This window comes from Jatropha curcas, unplaced genomic scaffold, assembly GCF_041381405.1.
Source record: "Jatropha curcas cultivar XTBG-Jc1 unplaced genomic scaffold, XTBG_Jcur_1.0 HiC_scaffold_76_pilon, whole genome shotgun sequence".
Lineage (NCBI taxonomy): Eukaryota > Viridiplantae > Streptophyta > Magnoliopsida > Malpighiales > Euphorbiaceae > Jatropha > Jatropha curcas.
The window spans coordinates 2,294-20,788 of NW_028322342.1; the positions used below are offsets into that span (position 1 = coordinate 2,294).

The 18,495-nt window shown below is 33.8% G+C and overlaps 1 long non-coding RNA gene and 2 pseudogenes across 2 annotated transcripts; all 3 read right to left on the minus strand.

Annotated features, from left to right (window-relative positions):
* Positions 1-212: 212 nt before the first annotated feature.
* LOC149492218 (uncharacterized) lies at positions 213-1,290 on the minus strand. Its single transcript, XR_016319083.1, has 2 exons — positions 1,177-1,290; positions 213-365 (listed from the first exon to the last, which is right to left on the minus strand). It is a non-coding gene; the product is annotated as an uncharacterized LOC149492218 (long non-coding RNA).
* Positions 1,291-4,240: 2,950 nt separating this feature from the next.
* On the minus strand, positions 4,241-6,076 carry LOC149492219 (uncharacterized; annotated as a pseudogene). Its single transcript, XR_016319082.1, has 2 exons — positions 5,901-6,076; positions 4,241-5,600 (listed from the first exon to the last, which is right to left on the minus strand). The product of XR_016319082.1 is annotated as an uncharacterized LOC149492219 (transcript).
* Positions 6,077-13,067: 6,991 nt separating this feature from the next.
* Positions 13,068-17,126, minus strand: LOC149492220 (uncharacterized; annotated as a pseudogene).
* Between the last annotated feature and the right edge of the window lie 1,369 nt (positions 17,127-18,495).

The window sequence follows — 18,495 nt, forward strand, 5'->3', positions numbered from 1 at the left end:
CGAGGCCCGTAGTAAGCCTAAATTATCCAATCTGTCCTACCTATCTTGCCCAATTAATTCATCAAACAGTAAGCCTCAATCTCAATTAACACATAATATCTAACCAGGGCCTATTCACAATAAATTATAATCACACTATGGGCTTACTGGTTCACCTGCAGCTAATTACATAATATTTAATTTATAGTGTAGTGTTAACAATAAGTCCATAGTAATACACAACCCTATAACTGCGGAGTTCAATAATAATCTGATAATAGAGTAACTTATACATCCAAAATTAAATAACAGAAATATAAAATTTACATTTATAACTCTGCGGAGAAGATTGCAGAGCTTCAGTCGAATCAGCTGCTTCCTAGTACCTGGGAGGTTTGGAGAGAAGGAGGTGAGTTTTGCAACTCAGTGAATAATAATAAATAATACACACCACTACAGTCAAGCAAAATGCACCCTAGTATACTGAATGAACACACAACAGTCAATCATATGACATTACATCAGCACCCACAAACAATATCACCTTCAAATAATCACATCACGTGGAATTAGTCAGTGGAGTCACCGAACCCCCGATGAGCCGTCCTCCCACATGGCTCATCCTCTCACATGTGCACCAGGGAGCCAATCCCTCATACTGGCCGACCGGTCTAATCCTCACTTGACCAGCCCCTCTCATTGTTTTTCCATTCTCTCTTTTCTTTTCCATACCAACAGGAGGCAACCCGGTGGTCTCCATCCAATCTAGATCATCAAGCGCTCACAACAGGAGGCCACCCTGCGGGCTGCAATTAAATCTAGATTTTCAGGTGCGCAACAACAAGAGGCCATCATGTGGTTTCAGAATAAACAGAATTATCAGGTGCACATGGGGGCGCCGATCTCCCATTTACCCGGCTAACAGAAACAGAATCAGGATCCATATAACAGAATCAGAATATAACAGAAATCAGAATCAGGATCCATATAACAGAAACAGTCTCACAAACCCATGGTGACCCACTTCATCCCAATTCCACACAACAAGGCACAGTATATGCACAGCACAAGTAATCAAACAATTCTTTCAACGTATTACACCAAATCCATCCAAATATACAATTATACCATAAATAAGGTTTGTAAAAAAAATGCTATGCAAATGCATGTTGATCTGCATTATTTATTATTACTCACAGTGATGGAGAGCGAAGTTCTAGCTTTGATTCTGTCTTGGAGGAGCACTAGATGGACCCGGGCGATCCCAAAATATAATCTTTTGTCGAATTTCGCTAGATCGGGGATTTTCACCCGCGTGCCGGATCGGAGAGCAGTGGCTGTTGGTGGTCGGAGGCACGCTGGAGCGCGCGGCAGAGTGCGCGATCTGTTGTGGCGGAGCAGTGGCGGAGCAGCAGGGCACGGTGGTGGCGCGACAAGGCGGAGACTGTGCTGCTGCCAGTGCGCTGCGCAATCTGGCAGAGGGCGGAGCTACTGGCAGTGGCGCGCGAAGGAGCAGTGAGGCGGTGCGACTGGCGGCGTGGAGTGGCGGCGAGGCGGCCCGCGAGGGCTGGGTGGCGCGCGACAGATCTGCTGTCTCTCGCCAGTCACACGCAGACAGACGCAGGGAAGAAGAAAGAAAAGAAAAGAAAAGAAAGAAAGAAAGAAAGAAAGAAGAAGAAGAAGAAGGGAGGAGGAGGCGTGGTGGCTGTGGTCGGTGGAGTGGAGTTGAGGCGCTGGTGAGGGTGAGGAGTAGAGGTGCAGCGCTGGAGATAAAAAAAAAAAAAAAAGGAATTTTCTAGATGGTTTGGGTCGAACCGGTTCGATTCGACCCAAAACTTTGGTTTTCATTTGGTTTTCAGCTTTTTCAATCGGTTTTCGGTTCGGTTTCTCACAGTGTTCGCATTAAAATATTGAAATAAATTTCCAGGCTGTCAGTTTATTAAATTTAATTGGAAAATCTTTGAAAATAAAAAATTCCGGTTGTTTCACTTGCGAAATTAAATCATAATTAAAAAAAATAAGAAATAATTATTCTAAAAGTTGTACTAATATATATAGGACCCTTTTGGTCTCTTAAAGGACAACAATAATTCAATTATTACTACTCTAATTTCTTTATTAAATTCCCATTAATTTTACTACTCCATTTATGAACCGAATCAATGAAACTAAAGATTTTTAAACAGTGTTCATGTTGAAGGTTATGGCATTCTTGTCGTCACATTATGAAAACATTTTGTTTATTACTATTGTATTATGTTGCAGCCTTTTTAGTTTTACAAGTATGGCTTGGATAGTTAACTATGAGATAAGTTACGAAGTAAAGATAAAAAGTATGGGCAAGTATGAGATTGATAGTAAACCATACTTGTGATACTTAATCTTTCTGTATTAAGTATGAAACTTGATCAATGAATTATGCCCACCGTGAAAACTCCTATTTCATAATGTTTTTCATAATCCTTCTCCTTTGAAGCCTAAAATCTGCAGAATTTGTTCCTTTCTTTATTGCAAAAATTGTTTCTAAAAGTTCTACAGATAATGTTATTTCTCGTTCACTTCTTTGCCCAAAACTCTAATAGTTCTAACTTTATCTTTTCTTTTTTATAAGTGCATGGTCAGAAATACCCAACTAACTCTTACGTGTTCTTGTGGAAATTTAGGGACAAAACAGAACATTGAGATGACAACAAATCGGTGAGTTTAAAGACAAAAAAATGTAATCAAGTGACATGTATGTGTTTTCGGAAATTTATTACAAAACACATAGATAACAACGAACAATTGCATTTAAAGACAAACACATGTAACCAAATGTAGCAAATTAATTCCATTTTCACTTTTCAAATTTGCTAACTTGATAATGCATTTTTGAGATTAAATTTGCCTAGACAAGGTCTATGACTATGAACATTTAAAAATTGTTTCCATTTTATTCTTTTTTAGTGTATAATTAGAAATACCTTCAATTCAATAAATAAAAATAATTTTACATTGGTTTGATTTATAGTGAGTCCATAAACCGAGTCTAAACAAGTCAATCCCATTTTTATGATTTTAAAATGACAAAATAGATTAATTTCTTTGAAATAAGAGACTTTTTATTAAATAATGAATAAAGATGATTTCAATTGTCTATTGAAAATTTGGGTAAACTATTAATACCTTTAAACTTTGCGTCTTATAATAATTTCACCATAAATTCAATTAACCCCTCAAGCACTCCAACTAAAATTTTTTTTCACAATTATACCTAATTCGAAATTGGTCAAAATTAATGAATAATATATATTAAATATGGGTCCTATAACTTATACTTGAATTAACTTAACCCAAAAAATGAGTCGGCTAAATTATACTATAAAATACCCCAAACACTCACTTTTAACTTTTTATCACAATTGCACCTTGAATTCAAAACTATAGCAAATATATGGTTCTAATAAGGGGTCACAGTTAATTACAATTTCACCTTAGATTCAAATTTTATCTTATTTTAATAGAGCTCCTAAATTACTAGATAAGTATCAATTGTAAAACACTATATCAATTTAGAAATGTTGCAATCTGTACATTAATAAAAAGTCCTTAATAAATGTCAAAAATGAAGTTTCAAACTAAACAAAACATCATATGTTAGAAATGAAGATAACCTAATTTTGGTTAAAAAAAAAAAAAAAAAAAAAACCAATAGAAGATGAAGTAACAAAACCAAAAATGAAGTAATAAAGTAATAAAATGAAAAATGAAAAACGAAATCTAAATAAAACGAAAAATTAGGAAAAAGTACAAACAGAAAAATGATCATAGATGATTTTAAATAAGAAAATAAGACGATAACATTTCAACAAGTGAAGATTTCGCTTACCAGCCAAAAATAAGAAAATATATCACAGGAAGTGAAGGTCAAAACTATCTTTACCTCCAATAAGACAAATGCATGTCAATTTTTATAAAAGATAAAAACCAATTATATTATGCTGCCATCTAAGCACTACGGTGTACAGTAAAATAGTATCAACACACTTCACCTCAAAAAGAATGACCTTGATAAGTGACCAGACGGAAAAGCAAGTAAATTATGCTCGTCATGTGCATTAAATACACATGCATGGAAGCTCCAGGTATAATATGTGTACATTGCATCTATTTTCCTTTTCTTCAATTAGACTATATCATCTGATATATTTTCAAAAGAAATTGTTGTGCCCATTTTCTAAAAGATGCACAGAAATTACTAGGCTCACATGCACACCCTACATAAGCAAACAACTACATAAAACTGATTCTTCCTAGTTATGAATACATAAATCTTACATACTTGTCAGTTTGTCAATTGATAAGGTCATTTACAATGCTAAGACTATCTTCCTAATAAGATTTATATTGTCTCCCAAGATGTCTAAATGTGCAAATGCTGGTCAAGTCTCTATATCCCCAAACGCTTACTCTGTTTGTTACCTAGTGAGATAGTACAAGACACATGATGAGATAATTAACTTCATAAGCACATTCTACAGGTTCTTCTTCTACCAAATACAGAAGGAATGCTAGAATATAAAATTGGGAAAACCAACCGGCAGATTCCAATGACAGGACATTGTTGGAGCAAGTGGACCCAGTCTCTGCTACTTCCTGTCTCTAGATGCAACTGGAGCAGAAATAGATGAGGAGAGGGCATTCGAACCATGAGAATCATGGCCAGCCCACACTAATAGGGTTACTACAAGACACTACTGTGAGGATGTCATTAAATGAATTCTCATGCAGAGTACGAGGTTCTGTATATTTTGAACCACAGGAGGAGGCAGCTGAAAAAGCCATTTCAGACACAGAAGCAACACTTAAGAATCAGACACAGAATAAGAATCATCTGCAAGGCTGTAACAAGCTGTTTCCATCTTTTGGGCGGACCGATGCTCCTCTCCATGAACTGAAGTTGCAGGTGACACCTCACCCATAGAAACAAAAGCATTTTCACCATTAGAATGAACGAATTCATTGGATAGCGATACATGTAATGACCTTTTCTCCTCAGGAGAAACACGAGCACTTTCGTGAGTGGAATCAATGAATTCACTAGGTATTGATGCATGGAGTGGTTCTTTCTCTTCAGGAGCAATTAACTCCAAAGCCTCAGGTATATTGGACTTCTCCAATACTGTATTTTCTTCTGTGCTCAAATCAGAGATTTTATTTGTTGAAATATCATCAATTTCTCCTGGACCTGGTGTGCCCAAATCATTGTCAAAACATCGTTTATGTTTCCTGGATCAGAGTCAAATGCTGTCACCTCAAGGGAATCCATGGGAGTTGCAGTAGTTGATTGATTTACAAAGTGGTGTCCACTGAACGTATTACTGGGCTGATTCCCCACATCAAAAATCACTGGGCTCTGCAAATGACTGCTTTATGGGATCCATACGTCCATGATCTTCCTCAATACCAATCATAGATTTAATATAGGTACCAACAACAGCATTTCCTTTTATAGCCACTGCTTGAGCCTCACATCTTACAGGATCAACTATAGGAGGAATAATATCTTGAACAACATCGCAAAACTTTTTCATGCTCTCACCCACAGTATGCACCTGGTTTTCAACATATCTAACAGTATTCTGTAAAAGAAGCAGTTCAAGCACAGGGGAATTGCAAAATCAAGTTTGAGGATCTGATATATGCAGGAATGCAGTTACCAAGAACATAATCTACAACTGTGATGCAAGGATATTGATGTATGTGTTGTGTGTGTGTGTGTTTGTGTGTGTGTGTGTGTGTGTGTTACACTCGTTCAAGTAAACATGAGCAGATACTTCTCAAGAAGAACAGCTAAAACACGTGGAAAATGCTTGTATCCAGGAGATAAAAGAATGAAAAAAAGAAAAAAAAAAAAAATAAATAAAGAGAAGAATCGATACCTGGTTCACAATGCTATCCACTTCCTGGGTCATTGTTTCAAACCTCTGATAAATGTTCCCAACCCAGGCTATACCTTTAGATATTAAATCCATTATAAATATGTATTACACTCAAGAAAATTGAGTAGAACCCGCTTAGAGAACAAGATACAAATTCCAAGTTCAGGTCAACAATTTTAACCTGCACAAGAACAGCTTTAGGCTAAATGAAAGAAATAAACTTTTAATAATTTTGAAAGTGGAAGAATTTCTCTGTGCACAAGAATTTGTTTTTTGAAAATTGAAATATTTAAAACATATAAATTCTCAGAATCTGTCTTCTAGTTAAAAATTTAAAACCACAACATAACAATCAAAATAGAGTCATAAAATAGTTGGTCTAATTTGCATTCTCTTCAGTCACTTATGCAGCTGGCCTCATCAGTACCACATGCATGCATACATACATACATGAAAATCAAAATCATCAATCCATACGAGCTGACTCAAAACTCTTCTTTCTTTTTTCCTTGAAAATAACATTTCCCCCTTTATGCGTCCATTATATTGTATAACATAAAAGAACACAAAAGGCAATCACATAACAAAACTTAACATAAAAGAGGGCAGTAGGAATATATAAAAAAATACAGTCTTCCAACAAAAAGTAGAGAATGAAACTCAACTGATAAACCATACAATTTGATCAAATAGCATCTATAACCCAACACATTAAGAGGAAGATTATTGGGAATGATAAGAGTAAATTACCCGGAAATTACGGGTGGGCAGTGATGATCATCGCCGGAAAGGTTGGCATAGCTAACTCAAACAGCGGGGTTTTGATAGAGAGGGAGAGACAGAGGAGATTTTGGAACGAAGAGGATTTAAAAATAGGGTATTACAGCTGTTTCTGGGTAGTACTAATCATTACTGGGTGTTATCGATGTTCTGTTCCTAAAACTATTAGGCGTTTCACGAACGGTTCGTCGTTCATTATCTCTGCTTATAATAATTCTCCCTCGAATTATATCACTTTTTTTCTCACGTGTCGTTCAAACATGAGTTTGGAGTTCATGACTACCCTACCGGTTTAGAAGTGTTTTTTTTCACGAATCAAACCTTTTAATTTGCAGATGTTATCTCTAAATTTAACCATATTTGCCTCTCAAGCTGATTGATATGGTTCGAGTTATCACTTTGACCTATGAGTAAGTAAGTTTCGATTTTAATTGAATAATCAAACCAAGCCGATGCTATTTAGTTTGATTGAATTTGATTTATCAACAAGATTAATTCGATTTGATTAATTACAAATGTAAATTTAATTTTTAATTTTGACTCAGTATTCTATAAATTGAATAGACCAAAATAACCACAAAATTAGAGGTTAATCAATTCAAATTAGAAAATCGAACTAAACCAACATGATTTCAATCAATTTGATTTGATTTTTTTAACTAAATTATTTTCTTTTAAAAAATAAAAATTGACTTGATTATTTCACTTTAGTTCTATTTTTATGAATAAAATTAAATCTTTTCAATTCAATTTAATTAGTTTTTTCATATTTACTCAATTTGATTCGAATTCTATATTTAAATTTTGATTTTTTTCAATTGGGGCGATTCAATTGAACTGAATGCTCATTCTTTACTTTCATCATGTCCTTGCAAACAATGTTGAGTCCATAAAATTTTTTTCTTAGGATTAGCAAATAACTTTTTTTTCCTTTCAAAGATGGGTGAATGGATCCCTATTTACTAAGCTAGATGCAGTATACCTGCAAAAGAAAGTAACACAACTAACTGGAATATTATCACTTAAATTGCTTAATGGAGATTCCATTTGTGCTTGAAAAGTAATTTATTTTGAAAAATATTATTTGATTGACTGGTAGACAAGATTGGAGAACAATAAGATTGATTTTTTTGTTTTTTTATTACGAAGGAACCACAAGTTTTTAAGTTGGTATTGTTACCGCGTAAACCTTTGTTGCTTTTTACTGCTTCAAATGGAGCCACAAGAAATGCTTTAGTGCGTGTACAGCAAATTAGTTGTTTTTGTAGTTGTTAATTTTTTGAGTAGCTTTTCATGAAACGTTAAAACATTAAACGTCACATAAGTTAACTTTTTATAAAACGCTACTTCAATCTCTAAAAGTTAGTTCAAATGTTATGTTATCGAATACTATAAAAAACAGCGTTTAGCGTTTTGACCGGTCAAAAACAGCGTTCAGGATTTAAGCTAAATATATTATTGTTAAAGTTGACAAATTATGAAAACCTTCCCATTTTCATGAAAACTCACTGTAGAACTTGTTACGGCATAAATTAAATAGTTCATATATATATATGTATCCCAAAATCTTGAGATATATTTCCTATGCTTTGGATTCTCTCAAGATGGAGTCTTAACAAGGAGTTGCAATTTTGAAGGCCTTTTGGGATGCCACCCCTAAAATCATTTCCATATGCAGCGAAATATTTAAGTGATCCACTAAGGCATATGCCATATGGTAGGTGACCTCCCAATCTATTGTAATATATTTGTAAACTTGATACTTTTTGTCAAGTTTCCAATTACAAGGAGTAGCATCGGTTGGAGACAAAGAAGATAAGATAAATTGACTCTAAATAGGGCTGTAAACGAGCCGAGTCAAGCTCGAGCTTGATTCGTTTCAAACTCGAAAATCTAAGCTCGAGCTGGGCTCGTTTAAAAATAGCCAAGCTCGAGCTTGATTCGGGCTTAGCTTGATAACCATAAATGAGCAGAGCTAGAGCTCGAAATATATTAATCAAAATGACGTCGTTTTAATGTAGGTTTTAATTGATTTTGGCTCACAAGTTAACTCGAGAGCTCGGCTCGATAAAGCTGACTCGTGAGCTAATGACCCAAGCTCGAACTTAGCTCGATAATTTTATTGAACGAGTTCAAGCGAGCTTTTACCTAGCCGAATCTCAAACAGTTCATAAGCGGATTACCTCGTTTACATCACTAGCTTTTTGTTTCAAGACTAGCTTTCCACTTTAGAAAGGCATTTGCTTGAGTTTGAATAGCAGCAGAAGCAAAAGCAAGGACATGGAAAGATAATATAATTAATAACATAGTAGTAAGTGAGAAGAACAGAATAAGGAAATGAAAGCAAATTTTCAAAGGAAAACAACATAAATAAAAACTATATTTTTTCCCAAAAATAGTGATAAAAAGTAAGAAATAAAAAAGGGTGCCATGGTCATTAAATAATTAGTTAGAAATTGCAATGCTTAAGAACTATTCATTTATTTATTTATTTTAGTTTTAAATAAAAAGTAGTCTCTCTCTGTCTCTTTCAAATAGGTATGGTGAAACTATCCGGATTTTGCATTTAAAATTTTAATTTTAAATTTTAAAACGATGAGATTTGGCAAAAATGCTTTTTATTACTAAATCATACCTGTAAATCAGTTTAAATTTTTCGAAAATCAGGTGAAAAACCCTTAAACAAGCAAAGACTGAGCCAAATCACTGAATTGAAGCAAACCGGTTCGGATCGGATCGGAATAGTCTAGAAACCAGCCTTTTCTTTTCTTCCTTTTTTCACTTGTTTCTTCTTCTTCTTACTGGGTCTCGAGCGGCGCCGTTCCTCCCTCTCCCTCCTTTCCCGTTTTCCGACCATCGCACGACGAGAGCGAGTGGCGACCGGTTCCCAAAGAACCGCTGATCACGTTTTCAGCTTCCTTTCACGCAGAAAGAGTCCCTAATGGCGCGAAATGAGACTGTCACCCTCCGACAACTTCTAATTTTTGATTTTCGACGATTAGCTCGATTCAAGCGGCTGAAGGCCTCAAGGTGAGTTCTGATCAGTTCCTCCCTCTTGTGTGAACATTTTCCATCCAAGAATCGACGGATTTGGTGGAGGGAACTGAAACCACCATGAACGGCGGCGTGGAGATGGCTACGGCGGTCGATCCGGCCAAACGAGCCACTATCTCCTCAAAACGACACCAAATTATTTAGCTTCTACAAGTGGTTTCGAGCATTTTGGTGTAAGTGTTACAAAATTCTGGGTTGTTTGGGATATATGGGCCGCCGCCTTCGGTTCGGCGACCGACTAGCGAGTCCCCGGTGGGCCCCAAGAGGCAGAATCAACTTTTCCTCGCGAAATTGTATCCCATTTTCGGTTGGTACGCTCTTAGATCAATTCCTAATTTTTTATATAAATTTCAAATTTAAGATTATTAGTTGATTTAGTGGATTCCGAATAAATAGTTAATTGAATGTGATTCCCGCGGAAAACCTCGATAGATAAACTCACTTAATTCTGATAAATTAAGAATACTAGTCATTTAGAATAAATGTTATAAATGGAAACATGAAAGATAAATTGGAATACTTGAAGTAGTAGATTTAATTTTTGCTAGGAAGTAGATATTTTAGTCTTTATGTTAGATTAGTTGATTATTGAAGTAGATATAATTAAATAACAAGAAATTAGATTATTTGAATAGTTTTATATATAAATAGAATATTTTAGTATGTTATAAATAAATTAATTTTGATTGGTTTACAGTATTTATAGTAGCTGATTGTGATTAATTAATTGGTTTAGAATCTTAGAATTATTAAATGCATATATGTGTGCTTAACGGTTAATAAATATTGTCTAGGTTGGATGGGCTGTGTGAATTGAGTAAATGTTTAGATGAATTGCTCGATGGATGAGCTTTAAGAATTTATTGTTGAATTGTAGTCTTAAGCAAGTGGTTTTAATCTAATTTTAGGGGAGGTTCTGTCGAAATTTCGCTAGGATCTACGCTAGTTATATTTAATGGTTAAGTTAATATATTTATTTGGAATAATTCGTTTAGATCGCTCTAGTTGTTCACTGCTTCAATAAGTTAAGACCTGAAATTAGGGTGTTTTTTCCATTTAGCAATGTAAGCAATAATAGGTAGAATATATACCATATGCATCATACATAAACTCATTATTATATAATATGCTTCTTCTTTATTTGTTTATTTATTTACTTGTTTATTTATTTTTTAAATATCAATTATTATATTATTAGTGTTTAATACTCTTATGTTTATTTGTATTTATATATGAACATCTATTTGTACATTTGCATAATTTTTTTGTTGTTAATGTGTTGCATTTAAATGCGATGTTTGATTATTTGTATTGTGATATTGCTATGCCTTATTTGTGTGGAATTGGGATGAAGTGGGTCACCTTGATTTGTGAGGATGGTCTTTGACACCGTCAGCCATGTATAGAAGATTGGTGTCCCTGTGTGCATCTGATGATATGGATTATATGGAAAACCACAGGATGACCGCTTATTGGTGTGGAAATGAAAATAGAGTATAAGAAAAATGAGAGGGCTGGTCAAGTGAGGATTAGATCGGTCGGCCATGTATGGGGGATCAGCTCTTTAGTGCACACGTTATGAGAGGATGAGCCACGTGTGAGGACGGCTCATCGAGGGTTTTGGTGATGCCACAGACCAATTTCCACGTGTTTGATTACTTGAAGGTGTAATTATTTGTGAGTGCTGATGATATATCATGTGTTTGATCGGATGAATGCTTATTTTAGTATTTTAGGAAGCATTTGGTGTAAATGCTTGTGTTATGCAATAATTATTATACATTATTAAAATCACATTTCTTTTGTTTAATTTTTTTTTAGGAAGTAAATACTTTTTGTCCCGATTAAACGTCTATCTCGTTCCATGCAGAGCTAGAAAAAAATAACTTTTAAAATCAGTAGTTATTTAAATTATGTAGTTATATGTACTCAAACTTATTTATATTAATCTGTTAGTGAATTCTGCAGTTGTAGGATTTATGTACCTCTAGCCATGTATTAAAATAGGTATAATGATTTATGAACCCATAAATGTTTTAATTATTTTTCTAAGTGCATGTAACCGATAGCCCATATTATGAATGTAGTGAATTACAAGATGGGTCCGAACTATAAAATGTTTAAGATGTTAAATTTGGGCCAAGTATAAAATAATTATGAGATTTATGGTGCATGACAATATGGTCTGAATGTTTAAAATTGACATTGATATAGTTGAATTTTATAGTTTAGATTTATTACGGGCCTTGAGGGTCTTAAGTTTATCTAGGTTCTAGTGCCGATCTGACCCATGAAAACGGGTTGTGACATCTGGTTTGCCCAATATGCTTGTGTTTGGGTGAGCGACTCCCAAGGCTTGTTGTCATAGATACAATGATGTCATTGTTTGGCTTTTTCATAATTTTATAATGTATCAAAAAGTTCCATAAAGTTTTAAAGTTTAAATAAAACTACTTGCTTTCAAATTACTAATTTAACTAGATAAAGACCGCAACTAGTTACTCAATGTTAGTATATTTTACAATTTGTACAATTAAAATATATAAATTATAATTAACACATATTTTTTCCATTTCATTTTATTTACATGTTATTTCTTTTTTGGATGTCCAAAATATTTGCAAGGTTTCTAAATTTATAAATGTAAATAATTACTTTTTCCATAATAACCTTTATGATTACTGATTGAATGAATGATTTCTATTAATATTTTAATTAGTTAATGGTATAAAATGGTAAAATAACTTTTGTTGACTCAATTATTAATATGTTTGTTTTGTCAAACCATACAAACAAAATTGGATGGGGTAAGTATTTTTTTCATATAATCTGAATTCTTTTATGGTTTTTGACTTTATAATCCTATTATTATAAATGTTTCGTTGGAATATAGATCATGCCATTAAACAAATAACACAAATATTAATTATCATTAATCTTCCATAATTATCATAACAAATAACTCAAATATTAATTATAATAACCTCCCGTAATTATCATAAATTTTGTTGCAATTTTGAATTTGAACTAATTTCTCATAAATTATCATAAATCTCTAATTTTTTGCTTCCATCAATAATACAATTACCAATCAGCATAAATTTTCCATAATTATCAAAAATTTTATTCTAATTTTTTTTTACCAATATCGTATATATTATCATAAATCTCCACAAATTAACGCAATTAAATCATATTTATTTTTTTTTAAAAATCTAACAGAATAAAAATGACAAAAAAAAATTTTCCAATTTAAAGGTTCATTCGATTATTGTAATGTTACACACAACTACACAAGCATTTATTCAAACAATTTAAGTGTAATAAGCTCGATAAAACTTACATCATAAATGAATATACAACCCTAAACTTCTTTTTAAAAATATAAAACGTGAACTATAAAATTCTATGTTCATATATAAATTAAGAGACTTCCATTCTTAAAAAAACAAAAAAAGAAAGAAATTAAGAGACCCCGTTCACCATGCACCTTTTTATTTTATTAAGTTGTTTAACCAAAAAAAAAAAAAAAAAAAAGATCATAGATGAATTTTAAATAAGCTGTACACATGAACAATAATAATGGATTAGCCCGTTTGGCCATCTTGAAGCAAAAGCTCTCCTAATTTGATTTCAGAAAATGGCTTTGTTAATGGATGGCATTTAGCAACTAGTTTTGAAGAAACTTGTTCCATGGTTGGCCGAGATTGAGGATTCATACTCAAACATGCAAATGCAAGTTTGGAAACATAAATCAAGCCTTCAGCATCTCTTTTTTGAGGAATTTGTAGGCATTGGTCAATCACATCTTTCCATAGGGTTTGCTGGTTCGTTGCTGCTGAAGATGATGAAAGAGATGAAATGAAATCTCCTGGATGTGTTCCCATTATTGTCTCCAGTGCTACCACACCAAAGCTATAAACATCAATTTTTCGTTGACTACCATTGTGTAAGCTAGCTATAGAAAGATTTCCAATACACCCATTAGTTTACAATAATGATAATGGTGCAAAATATGTCAAATACATATATTTTAGACTAATTAAGATGTCAAGGTGTTTACCTGGAGCTGTGTATCCAAATGTTCCGGCAAATGCAGTCCAATTTGATGTATCGGGCATCAAGAGCCTTGCTGTACCGAAATCACAGACATGAGCTTCTAATTCTGGATCTAGTAGGACATTGTTGCTGGAAAGGTCTCGATGAATAACTGGAGGGAAGCAATCATGGTGCATATAAGACAATGCACTAGCTATTCCTCTAACAACATTTAGCCTTTTACTCCAATTTAACTCCATTGCTTGTTCTTTATCACATAATATCTTTCTCAAACTTCCTCTTTCTATGAAGTTATAAATCAAAAATGAGTGTTCAGCATGAGGACAAAATCCATATAACTTCACAATGTTCCAATGGCGAATGTTTGTCAGCGCAACAATCTCATTTTCAAATGCTTTCACATTCAACATCTCATCATTCTGTGACTGGTTATGAAGTTTCTTCACAGCAACCACTATACCTGTTGGCAACACAGCTTTATAGACAACTCCATACCCTCCCACTCCAATACAATACTTAGAATCAAAACCTTCTGTAGCCTCGATAATGTTTTCATATTGTAGATCTTTATCTGGGCTCCATATTGCATGAACACCTTCCTCACTACTTAACTTGGCTTTTCTCCTTATACTTCTTCGACGGAAAATGAAAAAACATCCTATGAAGAGAAAGAACAGAAACAAACTGGCGGACAAGATTGGAAGAACAATATGTTTGATTACTTTTTTGTCTTTTTTTCCCATGGTTTTTTTGATTATGAAGGAATCACAAGTCTTTAAGTTGGTGTTATTACCGCACAAGTCTTTGTTGTTTCTCAGCGCTTCAAATGGAGCCTCACGGAAAGCTTTAATATTAGGAATCTGGCCCTTTAACTTATTATAGGATATATCCACCGATGTTAAGCTTATCAAATAATCAAGAGCAGTTGGAATAGAACTTGACAATAAATTGTGGGAGAGATTCAACATCTCTAGTCTTTGCAACTGTCCAAGCTGCTCTGGTATCTCTTTTTTGAACAAATTGAAACTTAGATCAAGGCTTTGTAGAGACCGTAAATTCCCAATCTCTGAGGGGATATTACTAGAGAATTCATTTTTACTGAGGTTCAAAAAGAGTAAGTTTGAGCATTCACCAAGCTGTTTGGGAATCGATCCACTAAGATTATTTGCAGCCAAATTAAGATTAGAAAGATCACGTAACATACCAATTTCTTTAGGAATGCCACCTGAAATCTTATTGTTGCCGAGATAAAGGTAAAGTAATTGTAACTTTCCCAATTTTTTCGGTATATTCCCCACAAGATGATTAGATGAGAGGTCAAGCCATTGCAATTGAGTTGCCTTGCTGAATTCAGATGGAATTATGCCTGAAATATTATTCTTGGAGATTTTCAAAGTTGACAAATTGTGAAAATCTTCCCATTTCCATGAAAGCTCACCATAGAATTTGTTATCACTTAAATCTAAATATTTTAAGTGTGGATATATCCCGAAATCTTGAGATATATTTCCTATGAGTTGGTTTCTATCAAGACGGAGTCTTATCAAGCTGCTACAATTTTTAAGGCTTTGAGGTACGGGACCCGTAAAATTGTTTCCATCTGCACTAAAATATTGAAGTTGTCCACCAAGGCATATGTCATTTGGTAGGTGACCTCCCAATCTATTTTCATATATTCCTAATACTTTGAAGAGAGTAAGGTTGTTAATCTCTAAAGGCACAGCACCAGAAAATTGATTCAATCCAAGCAATAACTTTGATAGCATTGTCAAGTTTCCTATGGAAGCTGGGATTGCACCGGTGAGTTGATTGTCTGACAAGTCCAAAACAGTAACGGACCTCAACATTCCAACTTCCCATGGTACGGAACTAGAAAGTCGGTTGGTATGAAGATTAAGAGTTGATACCTTCGTCAAGTTTCCCATGGAAGCTGGGATTGCACCGGTGAGTTGATTGTCTGACAAGTCCAATTGAGCAATAGACTTCAACATTCCAACTTCCCAAGGTATGGAACCAGAAAGTCGGTTGGCATGAAGATAAAGTTTTGATACCTTCGTCAAGTTCCCTAAAGAAGCTGGGATTGCACCGGTGAGTTGATTGTCTGACAATTGCAAATCAGTAACGCACCTCAACTTTTCGACTTCCCAAGGTATGGAACCAGAAAGTTGGTTGGTATGAAGATAAAGAGTTGATACCTTCGTCAAGTTTCCTATGGAAGCTGGGATTGCACCGGTGAGTTGATTGTTTGACAATTGCAAATCAGTAACGCACCTCAACTTTCCAACTTCTTAGGGTATGGAATTAGAAAGCTTGTTTAAACCAAGATAAAGAGTTGATACCTTGGTCAAGTTTCCTATGGAAGCTGGGATTGCACCGGTGAGTTGATTTTTTGACAATGCCAAATCAGTAATGGACCTCAACAATCCAACTTCCCAAGGTATGGAACCAGAAAGTCGGTTGGCATGAAGATAAAGAGTTGATACCTTGGTCAAGTTTCCTATGGAAGCTGGGATTGCACCAGTGAGTTGATTGTATGACAATTGCAAATCAGTAACGGACCTCAACATTCCAACTTCTTGGGGTATGGAACCAGAAAGCTTGTTTAAACCAAGATAAAGAGTTGATACCTTCGTCAAGTTTCCTATGGAAGCTGGGATTGAACTAGAGAAATTATTGTATGACAATGAAAGGATCATGATAAATGTCAAAGTTCCAAGTTGTTGAGGTATGGGACCAGAAAATTGGTTCACATGAAGTTTAAGTACTGATAGCTTTGTTAAGTTTCCTATTGATGTTGGGATTGAACCAGACAGATGGTTGATTGACAAGTCAAAGTATGTGACAGAGCTTAATACTCCAACACCTTGAGGAATGAGACCAGAGATTAAATTAATAGACAAGTCAAACACATTGAGTTTGGAAAGATTACCAACATGGGAAGGAAGATTTCCATGAAATGAGTTGTTGCGAAGGTTAAAGTAAATAAGGTTGGGAAACAAGAGAAGATCAAGATTTTGAAGTGTACCTTCTAAATGAGAATCCACAAGTCTTATTGCAGAGATACTCTTATCCTTATGACAGTGAATACCAAACCAATGGCAAGGAGTAGCACTGGTTGCAGACCAAGATGATAAGACAAATTGGCTCTGATTATTAAGACTAGCTTTCCATTTTAGAAGAGCATTTGCTTGAGTTTGAATAGCAGTAGTAGAAGCAAAAGTAAGGACATAAAAGAATAATATAATTACTAGCATAGTATTAAGGGAGAAGAAGGAGAGAGATTTGTGTAAGGAGGATGGCATAATCGGTAGGTAGTTGCTTATAAATAATGAGGGATTAGAGAAATGTTGTTGAGGAATTTAAGATGCAAATGAAGAGATATTTATAGGGAAAAAATTTGCCTAGACGGAGGCCATGGCACCACTTATAGATCAAATCAATCAAACTAAGGATTTTTAAACACGGTTCGACTTTATCTTTTTTTTAAAAAAAATATATATATATATGGTCAGAAATTTCTAACTATTACATGTGTTTGGAAATTTAGGGTCAAAACAGAACATTGAGGTGGCAACAAATTAATAAGTAATTTTAAAGACAAAAAGATGTAATCAATTCACGTGTATGTGTTTTTAGAAATTTATTACAGAACATAGACACAACAACAAACAAGTGAGTTTAAAGACAAACGCAATTAATTCCACTTTTGAGTTTACTTTGTTGTGGACCCAAACATAGGCCCTAGACATGTCAATATTCTCTTTTTTATATATTTTTTTTATAAATAAATTAACACCTCGCAATGCTTTGATATGCTAGGATAAGGAAATGAATACAAAAGTAAATCTCAAGGAAATTTCAAAAGAAAACGACATAACTAAAAAATTTTTTTTCCCCAAAATAATGCATGGTGCCATGATGATTAAATAACTAATTAGACATTCCAATGCTTAAGAACTATTTAGTTTTAAATGAAATAAAGTTGGCATGGTTTGGTTTTTTCATAATTTTATAATTTACCAAAAAGTTTTATAAAGTTTTTAAGTTTCAAATAATTAAGCTTTTTGAATTACTAACTTGATAGTGTATTTTTAATATTAGACTTGCCAAGACGAGGTCTATAACTATGAACATTTTAAAAATTGTTTTCATTTTACTATCAAAAAAAAAATTGTTTTCATTTTCTTTTTTCAGTGCATGCTTAGAAATACCTTCAATTCAATAAAAAAATAATTTTTCATTGGTTTGGTTCATAATGAGTCCATAAACCGGGTAAAACAAGTCACTCCCATTTTTAGGACTTTAAAATGACAAAAATAAATTAATTTATTTGAAAATCCATAAGAGATTTTTTATTAAATAATGAATAAAGATGATTTCAATTGTCTATTCAAAATTTGGGTAAACCATTAAATACCTTCAAACTTTGCGTCTTGTAATAATTTCACCCTAAATCCAACTTAACCCCTCAAGCGCTCCAACTAAAATGTTTGGTCGCAATTATACCCCAATTCGAAATTGATCAAAATTAATGAATAATATATATTAAATATGGGTCCTACAACTTGAATTAATTTTATCCAAAGAATGAGTTGGCTAAATTATATTATAAAATACCTCAAACTTTGGCGATTGTAACAATTTCACCCCAAAATGACCTTAATCACTCAGACACTCACTTTTAACTTTTTATCACAACTGC